This window comes from Oncorhynchus gorbuscha, linkage group LG09 (assembly GCF_021184085.1).
Source record: "Oncorhynchus gorbuscha isolate QuinsamMale2020 ecotype Even-year linkage group LG09, OgorEven_v1.0, whole genome shotgun sequence".
Taxonomy (NCBI): domain Eukaryota; kingdom Metazoa; phylum Chordata; class Actinopteri; order Salmoniformes; family Salmonidae; genus Oncorhynchus; species Oncorhynchus gorbuscha.
The window spans coordinates 83714512-83734511 of NC_060181.1; the positions used below are offsets into that span (position 1 = coordinate 83714512).

Here is a 20000-nt window from a genome sequence, read left to right on the forward strand (position 1 = left end):
TGGCGATGAGGACTAGGTCCAGGATGTCCCTGGCGGGAACCCAGCACCTCTCCTCCAGGCCGCGGTCGAAGTCTCACCATGTAAGCCGGTTGGCCGTCGATGAAACGGGCAGAAGGTACGCTGACCTCTTCCTCCTTCTCGGGGAAGAGTGGGGGCTGATACCCCAGGGAACATTCAGAGGGTGATACAGAGCAGGGAAGGGTGTTGCAGGTGTATTCCACCCACACAAGCTGCTGGCTCCAGGTGGTGGGTTTGGTGGAGACCAGCGCAGAGTTGACCAGCGCAGAGTTGACCAGCGCAGAGTTGACCAGCGCAGAGTTGACCAGCGCAGAGTTGACCAGCGCAGTTGACCAGCGCAGAGTTGACCAGCGCAGAGTTGACCAGCGCAGAGTTGACCAGCGCAGAGTTGTCTCAAGGTCCTGGTTGGCTCACTCCAACTGCCATTGGACTGGGGGAGGAGCCCAGAGGACAGGCTGGCCGACAGTCCATGGATGTGGAAGACGTGCTGCACCATGAGCTGGGCCATCTCCTTGGCCGAGGGTAGTTTGGGGAGAGGAATGAAGTGGGCGGCCTTGGAAAACTGTGGGACCACTGTCAGGGTGGCAGTGTTGCCCTCAGACGGGGGGAGACCCATGACGAAATCCAGGGATATGTGGGACCAGGGACGGTGAGGGACAGGCAGAGGTTGCAGAAGGCCAGAGGTTGCAGAAAGCCAGCCGGAGCTTGTCAAGGAGTCTTCTCTCTGACCAGACATTCAGGAGAGACTAATGGTATCAGTGCATCAGTGCTTTGGCATTTCACATAACAGCATCCAGAGTCCCTTTGGAAGACCCCAACCACCTCACCATTGTCATGGTAACAGTTGGGGTGTGGAGTGAAGCAGAGAGCAGGACTTGGGCCTTGCATCTGCTATGATTACATGATAAGTAATACAATAGCATTAGTCTCAACTGATTCCTATCGAGAACAAGGCCAAACTAATTTGCATCATCAGCACCACATCCCACTGCAGAAGGACACTTTTGGAAAACTGTTGTGGAGAGATAATGAGGGAAAATGTTTGCCTCTACATCCCTGCATTCCTCCTTTCCTTCTGTTACATCCCCTGCTCAGACCTCTGGGAGCCTATTACCAGTTCCACAGCACAGCCTTCTATTCAGGACCTCACAGTTGTGTGTGTGTGTGTGTGTACGTGCTTGCATGCGTGTGTGTGTGTAGCACATGGGGATGTGTGCAACTTCCTCTATAGCCTGAAGTGTCTCCATTTGCTCCAGTGAATAGCTAGCTTTACGTGTGGCAGCGACTAGTCAGACTCTTCAGCGAGGCGGTCAGGTGTGCTAGCAAGCCAGAGGTCCTGAGTTTGAGCCTTTGTGTGAGCCAAATCAGGAGGTGGTACTCAATAAGCAAGCAGTAACTTTACACGGGCATACATGTATTGCTCTTCATACATCTTGGCCTACAAACATGAATTCTATGCATCTCTCATTTTCATTTGTTTTCTTTTTTTCAACTTTGTCATTAATTTACTAGTAGTGCGTTCCTTTCCCACAAATCTCCCAGCAGCTGCAGTCTTGACAGAGAGAAGTCCAATGATCCGAGTATTCCGGCTCCGTTCGTAAGTCATTAATTTTCTGTTTCCCCACAGTCACTCATCCAGAATAAGCTGTCTGGAAAGTCCAGCAAGCTTTTCCGCCGCCGAGCAGAAATGGGATTGTGGATGACTGATCACAAAGCTTATAGAGTCCCCACTCGGCATTAATACACACGGGTCCGCAAGCACCCACCCTCTCTCTCTCTCTCTCTCTCTCTCTCTGTCTCTGTCTCTCTCTCTCTCTCTCTCTCTCTCTCTCTCTCTCTCTCTCTCTCTCTCTCTCTCTCTCTCTCTCTCTCTCTCTCTCTCTCTCTCTCTCTCTCTCTCTCTCTCTCTCTCTCTCTCTCTCTCTCTCTCTCTCTCTCTCTCTCTCTGTCTCTCTCTCTCTCTCTCTCTCTCTCTCTCTCTCTCTCTCTCTCTCTCTCTCTCTCTCTCTCTCTCTCTCTCTCTCTCTCTCTCTCTGTCTCTCTCTGTCTCTCTCTCTCTCTCTCTCTCTCTCTCTCTCTCTCTCTCTCTCTCTCTCTCTCTCTCTCTCTCTCTCTCTGCTCTCTCTCTCTCTGTCTCTCTCGCTCTCTCTCTCTCTCTCGCTCTCTCTCTCTCACGCTCTCTCGCTCTCTATCTCACGCCCCCTTGCTCTCTCTCTCACGCTTGCTCGCCCTCTCTCTCTCTCTCTCTCTCTCTCTCTCTCTCTCTCTCTCTCTCTCTCTCTCTCTCTCTCTCTCTCTCTCACACACACACACACACACACACACACACACACACACACACACACACACACACACACACACACACACACACACACACACACACACACACACACACACACACACACACACACACACACACACACAAAATGTATACATTCACATGCACACAAAGCTGCACTTAGACCATGGAGTCCCATTGTGTACACACACACACACACAAACACAGCTTATATCCATATAGCTTATATCCATATAGCTTATATCCACACTGCTGATACATGAACGCTCACAGTCGGCTGGTATGTGTGTTTCAGAGTGACATTAAAATATTTTAAATGAACTCCAGATTCAAAACAATATACACATGTATGGTATTTGCTGTGTATACACTACAGTGCATAGCTGCTATATAAACTGTATATAGAGTGCCTTCTGAAAGTATTCAGACCCCTTGACTTTTTCCACATTTTGTTAGGTTACAGCCATATTATAAAAATGTTCCCTCATCAATCTACACACAATACCCCACAATACACAAAATTCCCCCTAAAATAAAAAATTAAATATCACATTTACATATGTATTCAGACCCTTTACTCAGTACTTTGTTGAAGCACCTTTGGCAGTGATTACATCCTTAAGTCTTCTTGGGTATGTTGCTACAAGCTTGACACACCTGTATTTGGGGAGTTTCTCCCATTCTTCTCTGCAGATCAACTCAAGCTCTGTCAGGTTGGATGGGGAGCGTTGCTGCACAGCTATTTTCAGGTCTCTCCAGAGATGTTCGACCGGGTTCAAGTCAGGGCTCTGCATGGGCCACTCAAGGACATTCAGAGACTTGTCCCGAAGCCACTCCTGTGTTGTCTTAGCCGTGTGCTTAGGGTCGTTGTCCTGTTGGAAGGTGAACCTTCACCCTAGTCTGTGGTCCTGTGCCAGGTTTCCTCCATATGTGACGCTTGGCATTAAGGCCAAAGAGTTCAATCTTGGGTTCATCAGACCAGAGAACCTTGTTTCTCATGGTCAGAGTCTTTAGGTACCTTTTTGCAAACCCCAAGTGGGCTGTCATGTGCCTTTTACTGAGGAGTGGCTTCTGTCTGGCCACTCTGACATAAAGGCCTGATTGGTGAAGTGCTGCGGAGATGGAAGGTTCTCCCATCTCCACAGAGGAACTCTGGAGCTCTGTCAGAGTGACCATCAGGTTCTTGGTCACCTCCCTGACCAAGGCCCTTCTCCCCCGATTGCTCAGTTTGGCTGGTCGGACAGCTCCAGGAAGAGTCTTGGTGGTTCCAAACTTCTTCCATTCAAGAATGATGGAGGTCACTGTGTTCTTGGGGATCTTCAATGCTGGGGATTTTTTTTTTACCCTTCCCCAGATCTGTGCATCGACACAATCCTGTCTCGGAGCTTTACGGACATTTCCTTCAACCTCATGGCTTGGTTTTTACTCTGACATGCACTGTCAACTGTGGGACCTTATGTAAACAGGTGTGTGCTTTTCCAAATAAAGTCCAATCAACTGAATTTACCACAGGTGGACTCTAATGAAGTTGTAGAAACATCTCAGGGATGATCAATGGAAACAGGATATACCTGAGCTCAATTACAAATCTCACAACAAAGGATCTGAATACTTATGTAAATGAGGGATTTCTGTTTTTTTTTATTTAGTACGTTTGCAAAAATTTCTAAAAACCTGTTTTCGCTTGTTGTTATGGGGTATTGTGTATAGAATCCATTTTAGAATAAGGCTGTAACGTAACAAAAATAAAGTCAACGGGTCGTGGAAAAAGTCAAGGGGTCTGAATAATTTCCAAAGTCACTGTATATATATATATATATATATATATATATATATATATATATATATATATATATATATATATATATATATCGTTTTTTTATTTAACTAGCCAAGTCAGTTAATTAAGAAGAAATTATTTTTTTCAATGATGGCCTATCCCGGCCAAACCTGGAAGAATTGTGCGCCGCCCTATGGGACTCCTAATCAGCCTGGATTTGAACCAAGTACTGCAGTGACACCTCTTGTACTGAAATGTAGGGTCTTAGACCACTGCGCCACTCAGGAGACCCATAGGGCAGTGCACAATTGGCCCAGTGTTTGTTTTGTGAGGTAATTCTCTGCAACAATAACTTCCTCTATATCCTGCTTGATTCAAGCTACTAAACTGGAACAGAAGTGCAGTAAAACTTCAGCTCCCTAGAGGCAGACATATACACATTAACTGATATAAGTCCCTCAACTTGGTAGCTTGCAGGATTTTTTGTGTGTCTCTGCAGCCGTCACAACAACAGACCTGTTGTGTGTCTCCTCAGCAGTCACAAAGACAGACCTGTTGTGTGTCTCCTCAGCAGTCACAAAGACAGACCTGTTGTGTGTCTCCTCAGCAGTCACAAAGACAGACCTGTTGTGTGTCTCTGCAGCCGTCACAACAGACCGGTTGTGTGTCTCCTCAGCAGTCACAAAGACAGACCTGTTGTGTGTCTCTGCAGCCGTCACAACAACAGACCTGTTGTGTGTCTCCTCAGCAGTCACAAAGACAGACCTGTTGTGTGTCTCTGCAGCCGTCACAACAACAGACCTGTTGTGTGTCTCTGCAGCCGTCACAGAGATAAAACGTATTAGAGACACACACACACAAACATGTTATGATTCACTCCAGAAACAATGGAAGTGTGTGTCAATCACATGTCACAGGCTGTGTGTATGCGTGTGCTTGCGTGTGCTTGCGTGCCTGCCTCTGTCTGTGTGTGAGTGTGTTAATAAATGGTTTGCATGGTCTCTGTTGCACTGATAAAGGCTGGGTTTTCCCTGCTTCCCTCTCCTGGTCCCTATGATGATCGATGGTGACTGTGTTTCCTATTCCACCTTGTCCTTATGTGGTGACCTCTCTCTCTCTCTCTCTCTCTCTCTCTCTCTCTCTCTCTCTCTCTCTCTCTCTCTCACTCTCTCTGTCTCTCTCTCTCTCTCTGTCTCTGTCTCTGTCTCTCTCTCTCTCTCTCTCTCTCTCTCTCTCTCTCTCTCTCTCTCTCTCTCTCTCTCTCTCTCTCTCTCTGTCTCTCTCTCTCTCTCTCTCTCTCTCTCTCTCTCTCTCTCTCTCTCTCTCTCTCTCTCTCTCTGTCTCTCTCTCTCTCTCTCTGTCTCTCTCTCTCTCTCTCTCTCTCTCTCTCTCTCTCTCTCTCTCTCTCTCTCTCTCTCTCTCTCTCTCTCTCTCTCTCTCTCTCTCTCTCTCTCTCTCTCCTTTAGTAATTAGCTATAGGATCATCAGTCGTGCAATTATGTACGTAGCGGTTTGATGTAATTAGAATGGTATCAGTATTCAGTGTAATTGGTGCTGTGTGATTACCTGATAACACCGTGACCGCCCCCCTCCCGCCGTCGCACAACCCATAGACTCACACATTCAGCACATACACACACTTTCAGCACTTACACTCACACACTCACATAACTAGGTGAAACACCCCCACATACACACACTTTCAGCACTTACACTCACACACACACATAACTAGGTGAAACACCCACACATACACACATAACTAAGTGATACACCCACATACACACATAACTAGGTGATATACACACACACACACACACAAACACACACACACATATATAACTAGGTGATACACACAGACACATAACTAGGTGATACACACACACACATTACTGGGTGATACACCCACACACAGACATAACTAGGTGATACACCCATACACACACACATAACTAAGTGATACACCCACACATACGCATAACTAGGTGATACATACACACACACACATAACTAGGTGATACACCCACACATACGCATAACTAGGTGATACATACACACACACACATAACTAGGTGATACACCCACACATAACTAGGTGATACACCCACACATAACTAGGTGATACACCCACACATACGCATAACTAGGTGATACATACACACACATAACTAGGTGATACACACACACATAACTAGGTGATACACACACACACATAACTAGGTAATACACCCACATACACATAACTAAGTGATACACACACACACACACACACAACTAGGTGATACACCCACACACACACATAACTAGGTGATGCACTTACACATACACATAACTAGGTAATACACACACACACATAACTAGGCGATACACCCACACACACACATAACTCGGTGATACACCCACCCACCCACCCACCCACCCACACACACACACACACACACACACACACACACACACACACACACACACACACACACACACACACACACACACACACACACACACACACACACACACACACACGCACACACACACATAACTAGGTGATGCACTTACACATACACATAACTAGGTGATACACCCACACGTACACATAACTAGGTGATACACCCACACATACACATAACTAGATGATACACCCACACACACAACTAGGTGATACACCCACACATACACATAACTAGGTGATACACCCACACGTACACATAACTCGGTGATACACCCACACATACACATAACTAGGTGATACACCCACACATACACATAACTAGGTGATACACCCACACATACACATAACTAGGTGATACACCCACACGTACACATAACTAGGTGATACACCCACACATACACATAACTAGATGATACACCCACACACACAACTAGGTGATACACCCACACATACACATAACTAGGTGATACACCCACACATACACATAACTAGGTGATACACCCACACATACACATAACTAGGTGATACACCCACACGTACACATATCTAGGTGATACACCCACACATACACATAACTAGATGATACACCCACACACACAACTAGGTGATACACCCACACATACACATAACTAGATGATACACCCACACACACAACTAGGTGATACACCCACACAAGTACATTATATACACTGATTGTACAAAACATTAGGAACACCTTCCTAATATTGAGTTGTACCTCCTCCCTTTTGCCCTCAGAACAGCCTCAATTCGGTGGGGCATGGACTCTCCAAGGTGTCGAAAGCGTTCCACAGGGTTGCTGGCCCATGTTGACTCCAATGCATGGTAGACCATGCTTGATACACACGGGAAACTGTGTTGCAGTTCTTGACACTCAAACTGGTGTGCCTGGCACCCCCTACTTGCCTATTCACCCTCTGAATGGCACATATACACAATCCATGTCTCAAATGTCTCAAGGCTTAAAAATCTTAATTTAACATATCTCCTCCCCTTAATCTACACTGATAGGTGTGGATTTAACAAGTGACATCAATAAGGGATCATAGCTTTCGCCTAGATTCACCTGTTCCTAATGTTTTTTACACTCAGTGTACACACACACACACACACACACAACTACAATTAAACATCAACACACACACATCTCTAGTGAGAGTCTGACGTTATTACATCATGGTAGCATCAAACTGGAGTGATGCAACTCCACAAACACAGCCAGACAGAAACAGAGCAATGCTCCCAAACAGCATCAGCTTGTTGGTTAGAGACAGAAAGAGAGAGAGAGAGAGAGAGAGAGAGAGAGAGAGAGAGAGAGAGAGAGAGAGAGAGAGAGAGAGAGAGAGAGAGAGAGAGAGAGAGAGAGAGAGAGAGAGAGAGAGAGAGAGAGAGAGAGAGAGAGAGAGAGACAGAGGAAAGAGAGCAGGAGAGAGGACTAGAGACAGCGACAGAAAGAGAGAGAGAGAGAGGGGGAGAGAGAGAGAGGGGAGGGAGAGAAAGAGGAAAGAGAGCAGGAGAGAGGAATAGAGACAGAGAGAGAAAGAGAGGAGAGGGGGAAGAGAGAGAGGGGAGGGAGAGAAAGAGGAAAGAGAGCAGGAGAGAGGAATAGAGACAGCGACAGAAAGAGAGAGAGGGGGGGAGAGAGGAAAGAGAGCAGGAGAGAGGAATAGAGACAGCGACAGAAAGAGAGAGAGAGGGGGAGAGAGAGAGAGAGGAGGGAGAGAAAGAGAGAGAGAGAGAGGAATAGAGACAGAGAGAGAAAGAGAGGAGAGGGGGAAGAGAGAGAGAGGAAAGAGAGCAGGAGAGAGGAATAGAGACAGAGAGAGAGGGGGGGCAGTGAGAGAAAGAGGAAAGAGAGCAGGAGAGAGGAATAGAGACAGAGAGAGGGGGGGGGCAGAGCAAGAGAAAGAGGGAACATACATAAAAAACATATGCCATTTAGCAGACGCTTTTATCCAAAGCGACTTACAGTCATGTGTGCATACATCATACGCATGGGTGGTCCCGGGGATCGAACCCACTACCCTGGCGTTACAAGCGCCATGCTCTACCAACTGAGCTACACAGGAAGAGAGCAGGAGAGAGGAATAGAGACAGAGAGAGAGAGAAAAGGGGGGGACAGAGCGAGAGAGAGAGGAAAGAGAGCAGGAAGGAGGAATAGAGAAAGGTAATAAGGCTAAAGATGTAAGGGTCCACTGAGGACAGTCTGAGGAGCCAACGCTATTAAAGGCTACCGAACTGCCCTGAGTACAAACCCAGCACCACTCCACAGACCGAACTGTAATTAAGCCTTGGCGTGTGTGTGTGTGTTATTTTCACTCTCATAACTTACTTAGAAGAGTCTTTCCTCAAATTTCAACATCAACTTAAAGTTGTTAGCACCTCTAATAAAAAGCCAATGTAAAGAGAGGGGTTATACCTAGGTTGGTATTTTCTCGCCTATAATAGAGCACAGTACTGTGCAGGTCAAAGGTCATATGGTCTGTATACCTATAGTTGTATATCTACATGCCTTTGGGGCAATCTTGCCATTGTCATGGCACATTTTGTGTTGGCCTATATGCAGAGCAGAATAACTTGCCCTGGATATTAGACGATAGAGTGTTTCTGTAGATTGGTGTCATGGTAAAGGTCTTTAGACACCCTGTGACATACCTACAGGCCTGCTGAGATAGGTACGTGTTCTGGAGGACTGGTGATGTAAAAGGATATGACTGGTGATATAAAAGGATATGACTGGTGATGTAAAAGGATATGACTGGTGATGTAAAAGGACAGGACTGGTGATGTAAAAGGATATGACTGGTGATGTAAAAGGACAGGACTGGTGATGTAAAAGGATATGAATGGTGATATAAAAGGATATGAATGGTACTGTAAAAGGATATGCATGGTGATGTAAAAGGATATGACTGGTGATGTAAAAGGACAGGACTGGTGATGTAAAAGGATATGACTGGTGATGTAAAAGGACAGGACTGGTGATGTAAAAGGATATGACTGGTGATGTAAAAGGATATGACTGGTGATGTAAAAGGACAGGACTGGTGATGTAAAAGGATATGACTGGTGATGTAAAAGGACAGGACTGGTGATGTAAAAGGATATGAATGGTGATATAAAAGGATATGAATGGTACTGTAAAAGGATATGCATGGTGATGTAAAAGGATATGACTGGTGATGTAAAAGGACAGGACTGGTGATGTAAAAGGATATGACTGGTGATGTAAAAGGATATAACTGGTGATGTAAAAGGATATGACTGGTGATGTAAAAGGACAGGACTGGTGATGTAGCATCTGCTAAATTACTTAAATGTAAATGTAAATATAAAAGGATATGATTGGTGATGTAAAAGGATATGACTGGTGATGTAAAAGGATATGACTGGTGATGTAAAAGGACAGGACTGGTGATGTAAAAGGATATGACTGGTGATGTAAAAGGATATGACTGGTGATATAAAAGGATATGACTGGTGATATAAAAGGATATGACTGGTGATGTAAAAGGATATGACTGGTGATGTAAAAGGATATGACTGGTGATGTAAAAGGATATGACTGGTGATATAAAAGGATATGACTGGTGATATAAAAGGATATGACTGGTGATGTAAAAGGATATGACTGGTGATGTAAAAGGATATGACTGGTGATGTAAAAGGATATGACTGGTGATGTAAAAGGATATGACTGGTGATGTAAAAGGATATGACTGGTGATATAAAAGGATATGACTGGTGATATAAAAGGATATGACTGGTGATGTAAAAGGATATGACTGGTGATGTAAAAGGATATGACTGGTGATGTAAAAGGATATGAATAGTGATGTAAAAGGATATGACTGGTGATGTAAAAGGATATGACTGGTGATGTAAAAGGATATGAATGGTGATGTAAAAGGATATGGATGGTGATGTAAAAGGATATGCATGGTGATGTAAAAGGATATGACTGGTGATGTAAAAGGACAGGACTGGTGATGTAAAAGGACAGGACTGGTGATGTAAAAGGACAGGACTGGTGATGTAAAGGGATATGACTGGTGATGTAAAAGGACAGGACTGGTGATGTAAAAGGATATGACTGGTGATGTAAAAGGACAGGACTGGTGATGTAAAAGGATATGAATGGTGATGTAAAAGGATATGCATGGTGATGTAAAAGGATATGACTGGTGATGTAAAAGGATATAACTGGTGATGTAAAAGGATATGGCTGGTGATGTAAAAGGACAGGACTGGTGATGTAGCATCTGAATGGTAAATTACTGGTGAATGTAAATGTAAATATAAAAGGATATGATTGGTGATGTAAAAGGATATGACTGGTGATGTAAAAGGACAGGACTGGTGATGTAAATATAAAAGGATATGATTGGTGATGTAAAAGGATATGACTGGTGATGTAAAAGGACAGGACTGGTGATGTAAAGGGATATGACTGGTGATGTAAAAGGACAGGACTGGTGATGTAAAAGGATATGACTGGTGATGTAAAAGGACAGGACTGGTGATGTAAAAGGATATGAATGGTGATGTAAAAGGATATGCATGGTGATGTAAAAGGATATGACTGGTGATGTAAAAGGATATGACTGGTGATGTAAAAGGACAGGACTGGTGATGTAAAAGGACAGGACTGGTGATGTAAAAGGATAGGAAAGGTTAACATGCAGATCTGAAGGATCTGTCTTCTATTGTTAGGCTATTATCAGGTGACCTTTCTAATGACCTTCGCAATGAACTTCATAATGGCCTTGTAAACCGCTAATATGTACATTCACAGAGCGGTCACTTTTTAAACACACACACAAACATGTTTGTTTTACCATCCTTGTGGGAACCAATCAATTGATTGTCATTCAAAATCCTATTTCCCCTAACCCTAACATTAACCTAACCCTAACCCTAACCTTTACCTGAATTGATTGAGTTTATTTTTAACAGAGACAGTCCACATTAATCAACTTTTCAGTAAAAGTGACTGTTTTAGCCAGCTGACAAATTTTCAACCGCAGTCCCTGGGCAGGTTACTATAATAAATTACAATAACAAACCTAAACCCTAACCTTAACCCCTGACCATAATCCTAACCCGAAACCTCATCTCCCAACCATCATTGTAACCCTAATTGTAACCCTAACCCTAAAACTAACCACTTGCCTAAAATAGCCTTTTTCCCTGTGGGGACCGGCGAACTGTCCCCACTTGTCAGAATTGTCCTTGTTTTACTATCCTTGTGAGGAGAAGGATATTAAAACATCCCAACACAATAACTGTCTCTGGATGCTAAGGCGTGTACATACTGTGCATGACCCAATTCTATTTTATCTCTCCCTGAAGAGTGGAGCCCATCCCTCCCAAAACACATAAAGGCTTTTAACAGTAATAAAGTGTTCTGTGTTCCCCTGGGAGAACGTTCCCATGTTCCACTAGCCAGCCAGCCGCCCTGACATCCACCGTGTGGACGATTAGCATCATTACAGCATCAGCTCTCCTACTCAATAAGACACGTACAGAAAAAGAGACACACACACCTGCATGCATGTTCACTCACTCACTCACTCACTCACACACTCACACACTCACACACTCACTCACTCACTCACTCACTCACTCACTCACTCACACACTCACTCACTCATGCACTCACTCACTCACACACTCACTCACTCACTCACTCACACACTCACTCACTCACTCACTCACTCACTCACTCACTCACTCACTCACTCACTCACTCACTCACTCACTCACACACACACTCACTCACTCACTCACACACTCACTCACTCACTCACTCACTCAATCACTCAATCACTCACTCACTCACCACCATCCGGATACTTTTTATTTAACCTTTATGTCACTAGGCAAGTCAGTTAAGAACAAGTTCTTATTTACAATGACGGGCTATCCCAGCCAAACCCTAACCCGGACGATGCTGGGCCAATTGTGCGCCGCCCTATGGGATACACTAGAAATAGCCTTCCATTTTGGACGTTTGAAAAGGTCCTGAGAACATGGATATCTGCCTTCCAAGGCGCTCACCCCAAAAAAAACAAAAAGATTACCCAACACTGGGCACAGACTCGTGATACTCAGAGTCAAAGCGCGCTGCTCAGACCACTGCACCTCCACAGTTCACAATGCTCTTGCAAGACGTGAGAATACTTACATTTACATTTTACATTTAAGTCATTTAGCAGACGCTCTTATCAAGAGCGACTTACAAATTGGTGCATTCACCTTATGACATCCAGTGGAACAGTCACTTTACAATAGTGCATCTAAATCTTAAAGGGGGGATACTTATCCTATCCTAGGTATTCCTTAAAGAGGTGGGGTTTCAGGTGTCTCCGGAAGGTGGTGATTGACTCCGCTGTCCTGGCGTCGTGAGGGAGTTTGTTCCACCATTGGGGGGCCAGAGCAGCGAACAGTTTTGACTGGGCTGAGCGGGAGCTGTACTTCCTCAGTGGTAGGGAGGCGAGCAGGCCAGAGGTGGATGGACGCAGTGCCCTTGTTTGGGTGTAGGGCCTGATCAGAGCCTGGAGGTACTGAGGTGCCGTTCCCCTCACAGCTCCGTAGGCAAGCACCATGGTCTTGTAGCGGATGCGAGCTTCAACTGGAAGCCAGTGGAGAGAACGGAGGAGCGGGGTGACGTGAGAGAACTTGGGAAGGTTGAACACCAGACGGGCTCCGGCGTTCTGGATGAGTTGAAAGGGTTTAATGGCACAGGCAGGGAGCCCAGCCAACAGCGAGTTGCAGTAATCCAGACGGGAGATGACAAGTGCCTGGATTAGGACCTGCGCCGCTTCCTGTGTGAGGCAGGGTCGTACTCTGCGGATGTTGTAGAGCATGAACCTACAGGAACGGGCCACCGCCTTGATGTTGGTTGAGAACGACAGGGTGTTGTCCAGGATCACACCAAGGTTCTTAGCGCTCTGGGAGGAGGACACAATGGAGTTGTCAACCGTGATGGCGAGATCATGGAACGGGCAGTCCTTCCCCGGGAGGAAGAGCAGCTCCGTCTTAATTATATTTGATGGTAATAGCGAGTCGTTATTAATTATTTTGTTTTAAGCATTCCCCAAACCATAGACCTAACCTTAACTACTCTGAATTACAGGGAAAATCCACCCAAAAGCACTAATTCCTTTATTAACACTAATTAACACTAATATTTGAAACAATATTTTTTTGTCAACAAATGTTTCATTTTGGCGTTATAATAAGGTTGGAAGCAACATGGAAAATTGTTGTGGAAATCTGTTGCAGCTCAAGTCGACTACAAAATCCATGTAGAAATTGTTTTGCTTTCACAGACAGGAACATGTTCCGTGCGGGACTCTATCCCGGAAGCTTACAAGAAATCCTGCTATGCCCTGCAACGAAGCATCAAACAGGCAAAGCGTCAATACAGGGATAAAATTGAATCATACGACACCGGCTCTGACGCTCGTCTTATGTGGCAGGGCTTGCAAACTATTACAGACTACAAAGGGAAGCACAGACACGATCACTTCTATGCCCGCTTCGAGGCAAGCAACACTGAGGCATGCATGAGTGCATCAGCTGTTCCGGACAACTGTGTGATCACGCTCTCCGTAGCCGACGTGAGTAAGACCTTTAAACAGGTCAACATTCACAAGGCTGCGGGGCCAGATGGATTACCAGGACGTGTGCTCCGGGCATTTGCTGACCAACTGGTCACTGACATTTTCAACATGTCCCTGATTGAGTCTATAATAACAACATGTTTCAGGCAGACCACCATAGTCCCTGTGCCCAAGAACACTAAATGCAACCTGCCTAAATGACTACAGGCCCGTAGCACTCATGTCCGTAGCCATGAAGTGCTTTGAAAGGCTGGTCATGGCTCACATCAACACCATTATCCCAGAAACCCTAGACCCACTCCAATTTGCATACCGCCCAAACAGATCCACAGATGATGCAATCTCTATTGCACTCCACACTGCCCTTTCCCACCTGGACAAAAGGAACACCTATGTGAGAATGCTATTCATTGACTACAGCTCAGCGTTCAACACCATAGTGCCCTCAAAGCTCATCACTAAGGATCCTGGGACTAAACACCTCCCTCTGCAACTGGATCCTGGACTTCCTGACAGGCCACCCCCAGGTGGTGAGGGTAGGTAGCAACACATCTGCCACGCTGATCCTCAACACTGGAGCCCTTAAAATTGTCAAGGACCCCAGCCACCCCAGTCATAGACTGTTCTCTCTACTACCACATGGCAAGCAGTACCAGAGTGCCAAGTCTAGGACAAAAAGGATTTCAACAGTTTTTACCCCCAAGCCATAAGACTCCTGAACAGGTAATCAAATGGCTACCCAGACTATTTGCATTGTGTGCCCCTCCAGCCCCTCTTTTTACTCTGCTGCTACCCTCTGTTTATCATATATGCATAGTCACTTTAACTATACATTCATGTACATACTACCTCAATTGGGCCGACCAACCCGCACAGTGGCTAACCGGGCTATCTGCATTGTGTCCCACCCACCACCCGCCAACCCCTTCTTTTACACAAATCAAATCAAATCAAAATGTATTTATCACAAACACATGGTTAGCAGATGTTAATGCGAGTGTAGCGAAATGCTTGTGCTTCTAGTTCCAACAATGCATTAATAACCAACAAGTAATCTAACTAACAATTCCAAAACAACTGTCTTATACACACAAGTGTAGGGGGATAAAGAATATGTACATCAAGATATATGAATGACTGCTACTCTCTGTTCATCATATATGCATAGTCACTTTAACCATATCTACATGTACATACTACCTCAATCAGCCTGACTAACTGGTGTCTGTATGTAGCCTCACTACTTTTATAGACTCGCCACTGTATACAGTCTTTTTACTGTTGTTTTATTGTTCACCTAATACATTTTTTGCATTATTGGTTAGAGCCTGTAAGTAAGCATTTCACTGTAAGTTGTATTGTATTTGGCACACATTGACGAATAAACTTTGCTTTGATTTGGTTTGAAATCCACAATACAATGCTCTCTATGGGCTAGCTGGCTGGCTAGCTGGCTGGCTGGCAAATGTAGCTACACACAATAATAGCAAAGACAATATTAGCATGTAACATAGCTAGTTAGCTGTAAAATCGCCTAAACAAACTGCACTATGAATTTAGGAGTCTACCATCTCACAATGTTCAACCTGCAGATCGATGTGCCTCACAGAGTGCAGTCTAAAATTCACAATGGCAGATATACTTTTGAGAAGATGGGAAGCGTTGCCCATGCTATGTCAATGGGCTGCGCGATGTATTCTGGGCAATTCTGGTACCAGGAGTTATGTCCTTCAACATTGCAAAAATGATGTGAGATAGTTAACTTGCTGTATGTAGTACCGTATAGCTTGTGAATGGTGACATTATGTACAGTACTAGTCAAAGGTTTGGTTTTTCTTTACTTTGACTATTTTCTACATTGTAGAATAATAGTTCAGACATAAAAACTATGAAATAACGAAAAGGGAATCATGTAGAAATGAAAAAAGTGTTAACCAAATATTTATTTTAGATTTGAGATTCTTCAAAGTACCCACCCTTTGCCTTGATGACAGCTTTCCACATTGTTGGCATTCTCTCACCCAGTTTAATCTGGAATGCTATTCCAACAGTCTTGAAGGAGTTCCCACATATGCTGAGCACTTGTTGGCTGCTTTTCCTTCACTCTGCTGTCCAACTCAATTGTGTTGAGGTTGGATGATTGTGGAGGCCAGGTAATTTGATGCAGCACTCTCCATCTTGGTCAAGTAACCCGTACACCGTCTGGAGGTGTGTTTTGGGTCGTTGTCCTATTGAAAAACAAATGATAGTCCCTCTAAGTGCAAACCAGATGGGATGGCCTATTGCTACAGAATGCTGTGGTAGCCATGCTGGTTAAGTGTGCCTTGAATTCTAAAAATCACTGACAGTGTCACCAGCAAAGCACCATCACACTGTCACACCTCCTCCTGCCTAGTGGTTAGAGCATTGGGCCAGTAACCGGAAGGTTGCTGGATTGAATCCCCGAGCTGTCAAGGTAAAAATCTTGTTCTGCCCCTGAGCAAGGCAGTTAACCCACTGTTCCCCGGATGCCAAAGATGTGGATGTTGATGTTGATTATGGCAGAACCCCCCCCCCCTCTCAAATTTGGTCTCATCAGACTAAAGGACAGATTTCCACCAGTCTAATGTCCATTGCTCGTGTTTCTTGGCACAAGCAAGTCTCTTCTTATTATTGGTGTCCTTTAGTAGTGGTTTCTTTGCAGCAATTCAATGATGAATGCCTGATTCACACAGGCTCTCTCCTCTGAGCAGCTGATGTTGAGATGTGTCTGTTACTTGATCTCTGCAACAGAGGTAACTCTAGGTCTTCCTTTCCTGTGTCGGTCCTCATGAGAGCCAGTTTCATCATAGCTCTTGATGGTTTTTGCAATTGCACTTGAAGAAACTTTCAAAGTTCTTGAAATGTTCCATGTTGACTGAACCTCATGTCTGTCATTTCTCTTTGCTTATTTGAGCTGTTCTTGCCATAATATGGACTTGGTCTTTTACCAAATAGGGCTCTTCTGTATACCACCCCTTCCTTGTCACAACACAACTGATTGGCTCAAACTCATTAAGAAGGAAATAAATTCAACAAATTAACTATTAAGAAGGCACAACTGTTAATTGAAATGCATTCCAGGTGACTACCTTGTGAAGCTGGTTAAGAGAATGCCAAGCAAAGCTGTCATCAAGGCAAAGGGTGGCTACTTTGAAGAATCTCAAATATAAAATGCGTTTTTGATTTGTTTAACACTTTTTTGGTTACTACATGATTCCATATGGGTTATTTCATAGTCTTCACCATTATTGTACAATGTAGAAAATTGTCGAAATAAGAAAAATCCTGGAATATGTAGGTGTGTCCAATCTTTTGACTGGTACTGTACTTTCGAGGAAAATAGGCAAGTTTCTCGTCAAAAACATTGACTTTGAGAAGGGATTGTATGACGATTAGCTTAGCAACCGCGTGACACAGCATGACAATGTGAAAACGATTCGTCGACAGTCTGCTGAATGGGGCATAATATGTTCCTTCATTCATTGGATTCCTATCTCCTTTCTATAAGATTTCTGCCTACTTGAACACCAATATCCCACATGAAAATGTGAAATGACCCAAATAACATTCAAGATGGGTGAACCTTTCCTTTACTGACAAAACAGTTCACTTTTTAGTTGTTTCTGTTTTAACCCTGTAACCGCACAGAATCAACCCTGTAACCGCACAGAATCAACTCTGTAACCGCACAGAATCAACCCTGTAACCGCACAGAATCAAACCCGCACAGAATCAACTCTGTGTCAACTGTAACACAGGAACCACACAGAATCAACCCTGTAACCACAACAACCCTGTAACCACACAGAATCAACCCTGTAACCGCACAGAATCAACCCTGTAACCACACAGAATCAACCCTGTAACCACACAGAATCAACCCTGTAACCACACAGGATCAACCCTGTAACCACACAGAATCAACCCTGTAACCACACAGGATCAACCCTGTAACCACACAGAATCAACCCTGTAACCACACAGGATCAACCCTGTAACCACACAGGATCAACCCTGTAACCACACAGAATCAACCCTGTAACCACACAGGATCAACCCTGTAACCACACAGGATCAACCCTGTAACCCCACAGAATCAACCCTGTAACCACACAGGATCAACCCTGTAACCACACAGAATCAACCCTGTAACCACACAGGATCAACCCTGTAACCACACAGAATCAACCCTGTAACCACACAGGATCAACCCTGTAACCACACAGAATTAACCCTGTAACCACACAGGATCAACCCTGTAACATTATTATGCGTAAAAAATACATTCCTCTCTCTCTCTCTCTCTCTCTCTCTCTCTCTCTCTCTCTCTCTCTCTCTCTCTCTCTCGCTCTCTCTCTCTCTCTCTCTCTCTCTCTCTCTCTCTCTCTCTCTCTCTCTCTCTCTCTCTCTCTCTCTCTCTCTCTCTCTCTCTCTCTCTCTCTCTCTCTCTCTCTCTCTCTCTCTCACTCTGTCTATCTCTCTCTAGCTCTCGCTCTCTCTCTCTCTCTCTCTCTCTCTCTCTCTCTCTCTCTCTCTCTCTCTCTCTCTCTCTCTCTCTCTCTCTCTCTCTCTCTCTCTCTCTCTCTCTCTCTCTCTCTCTCTCTCTCTCTCTCTCTCTCTCTCTCTCTCTCTCTCTCTCTCTCTCTCTGTCTATCTCTCTCTCGCTGTCTCTCTCTCTCTCTGTCTATCTCTCTCTCTCTCTCTCTCTCTCTCTCTCTCTCTCTCTCTCTCTCTCTCTCTCTCTCTCTCTCTCTCTCTCTCTCTCTCTCTCTCTCTCTCTCTCTCTCTCTCTCTCTAGTTTGCACTGTATTTTTGTACAATGTGCCAAGTAATTATCTTTTTGTTTTCTCATGATTTGATGGGTCAAATTGTGTTGCTGTTGCTGTCCTGGGGCTCTGTGGGGTGTGTTTGTGTTTGTGAACAGAGCCCCAGGACCAGCTTGCTTAGGGGACTCTTCTCCAGGTTCGTCTCTCTGTAGGTGATGGCTTTTTTATGGAAGGTTTGGGAATCACTTACTTTTAGGTGGTTGTAGAATTTAAAAGCTCTATTCTGGGTTTTTGATAATTAGCGGGTATCGGCCTAATTCTGCTCCGCATGCATTATTTGGTGTTTAATGTACAGAGGGTGATTTTGCAGAATTCTGCATGCAGTCTCAATTTGGTCTCTCTCTCTCTCTGTCACTCTTTCTCTCTCTCATACACTCACAATGATGTTTGTTCAAACACTGAGCACCATTAACTGGTGTCATGTCTGTGTCAAATCATTGACAAATTGATTAGCGCAAATAGGCCAAACTAAATGTATGTCATTTATATAGGCAACAGAGAAGAATATCACTCTGTAGTGAAAGATAATGGAGAACAAGGGAAGACAGGAGGAACAGAGTTGAGATTCATAGCATCAGAGAGAGGGGATGAGAGAGAGATCTAGTGTACGTGTTGTCTTGAGATGTTCTTTGCTGTCACTCCACTGGTGTCCATTAGTTCATTGTGAATATGACATAACCAACACTGCACCATCCCTTCCTGCTAGTCTGTTTTCTGGTTGCAGGATCCAGACTATGTGAATGCTTACTTGCTTTTTGAGGGTTCTGTTCTAGTGTCAGGTATAATTAATGCAACAGAGCATTTTAGGAAACTGACTTTTTGTTCTACCGGAGGACTGGATGTACTGTTAGGAGTTTTCTGTTTCAGAGAAGGATGTCCTTGCATTTGAAACGGCATAAATTCACAAGCTCCCTTTGTCTCCCTCCCTCTGTCTCCCTCTCTCTGTCTCCATCTCTCTGTC

The 20000-nt window shown here is 44.6% G+C and overlaps 1 pseudogene; it reads left to right on the forward strand.

Annotated features, from left to right (window-relative positions):
• The window catches only part of LOC124044178, a 486633-nt pseudogene that overhangs the window by 292843 nt on the left and 173790 nt on the right, over positions 1-20000 (forward strand).